The 2,010-nt window shown below is 42.7% G+C and overlaps 1 protein-coding gene across 1 annotated transcript in view; it reads left to right on the top strand.

Moving 5' to 3' along the window:
* Positions 1-1,532: 1,532 nt before the first annotated feature.
* Positions 1,533-2,010, top strand: part of LOC102199363 (zinc finger protein 239-like) — a 12,241-nt gene continuing 11,763 nt past the window's right edge. The window contains exon 1 of the mRNA XM_005754916.1: positions 1,533-1,824. The gene's annotated coding sequence lies outside the window, so the exon portion shown is untranslated. The remainder of the gene's footprint in view (positions 1,825-2,010) is intronic.

The raw sequence follows: 2,010 nt of genomic DNA, 5'->3' as shown, positions 1-2,010 counted from the left end.
GTGGGACAATTGTGGCTGACTTTAGGCATGGCGGGATGCAGGACTGGGACAGTGAAGTGTTGAAGATCTTAGTGAAGACCCCATCCAGCTGGTCTGCACACTCTTTTAGGACCCTTGCGGTTACCCCATCTGGTCCGGTGGCCTTCCTGGGGTTCACTGCCCTCAGTGTGCGCCTCACCTCATATTCCTGTACTACGAGGCTTGGGCTGCTGTTGCTGTCCGATGTTTTTGCTGCTGCTGCCTCTGGTCCCTTCACCTCTAAGTGTGCAAAGAGCAGCACAATTTAGTGGTTCAACAATACAGAATAAGCTCATGATTCATATATGAGTCTCTCCCCGACAACAGCGAGGAAATTGAGATAAATACGAGGAGGCTGAAGGAGAACCAAAATGCTTTTGATATAAGAGACAACTGTTCTGATAGAAATCCCTGAGCACTGTGCAAAGTGTTCTGAGGATTAGGACCCAGGTACAGATTTATCCAGAGGACAGATGCATCAGTACAAACTGTTTCATCCTATAAACCTGAACTGTGAAAACTGACTGTTCAATGTGCTAAAGAATGGAAAACATTATTTCCCATCATACCATGAGCAACATTCAGGCATGTAACACAGTAAAACCTTTACTTTTTACATATTCAGCAGAGAGAGTTAGCTGTGTGCACTGCAAAAACAAAAGAAGTGTAACTCATTTCTGCTTGATTTCATTAAAAACTGTGTTATTAAGAAATAATAAATGGGGCTAGCCTCAAAACACTCAGCGTTGGGACTGACTGGAGAATTTCAGGACAGAGCCGAAGTTTTGGAACTCAAATAAAAACTTAAGCCAAATTACACAGTTGTTCCACTAACATTTCCCATCATAAAATTTAACTGTCCTAACACCTACAGGCATAAGACAGGATACGTTGTTTTTTTTTTCAATGTTGGATTTTGTGCAATTTGCAGTAAATTGTGTGCCACAGACTTTGTAATTTACATTTGTGTGACTTATTTAATTATTTTTCTCCTGAAAGTGAACCTCTTACAAAAACATATGCCAAAACTTTTAGTCGCAAACTAACACTGAGCCGCTTCAGTAAATCCAGAAGTTTTTTAACATCAAAAGAAGTCTTTGCTGCTGCAGACGTTAGTAAATCTGACCCAAAATGTTACTTCCTCTTTAAAATTCAAACTTTGTAAAGGAATATTTTTAAGAGACGGTTCTCATTTATATGACCACCATAAAACAACAGGGTTAGAACATATTGCGGCGAAATAAGATGTTTGTTTTGTAATCTTCAGCACATTGTAGTTTCAACAGGGCGGGCAGCCGGTGTCACATTGTTAAAGAGAGATGAGAGTAAGGCTGTTCAAATTCTCAGCCCGCTCTTCTCTTTTCCTTAATCCTTAACAATTCTACTTCCAACGATAACTTTCTCATAGAACACAAGGAAAAGAAGAAAGGGGGTCGTGGAACACACCCCACGATGTTGCGCTGTGCAGCTGATTCACGTGACCGGACACCAACAAACCACGGCAGAGCAGGAAGAAGAGGGCGGAGCAAAGTGTGTGAGCAGGAGAGGAGTCGAGCAGAGAGAGCTGCTTTGTCATGAAACGGACGTAAAGGACTGAACTTAGAGAAGAGAAACTAAAGCATCGATCATAAACCACTACCAACGTCCTGATCGATATCTGCATCGATCTGCCCACCCTTGTCTCCTGGATCGTAGCTGAGATCAGCGTGAACCACGTGGGTCTCTGCTCCCTGATCTGTTTCCTGTGTTTGGAAAGAGTTGCAGCTTCATCGCGGAGTTTCTCTCGGTTTGTGGGCTCATCTAAAGGTAAGCACGGAAGCAGGGCTAGCGATTTTTCCAGTCGGGCTAACAAAATCTATCTCTGCCCTGCCCGTCCGGCTGTCATAGGAAGAAAAATATATGTCAATGCTTTTGCATTCTTTCAGAAATGTAGCTGGGTAATTATGTCATTGGCATCGGTGAGCCACTGTCAATATGTGACATATTGAAATC

Source organism: Pundamilia nyererei, unplaced genomic scaffold (assembly GCF_000239375.1).
Source record: "Pundamilia nyererei isolate P.nyererei 1_Seehausen unplaced genomic scaffold, PunNye1.0 scaffold00743, whole genome shotgun sequence".
NCBI classification, from domain to species: Eukaryota; Metazoa; Chordata; class Actinopteri; order Cichliformes; family Cichlidae; genus Pundamilia; species Pundamilia nyererei.
The sequence above is the reverse complement of the archived record's forward strand: the minus strand, read 5'-3'. Positions and strand labels throughout refer to the sequence as shown.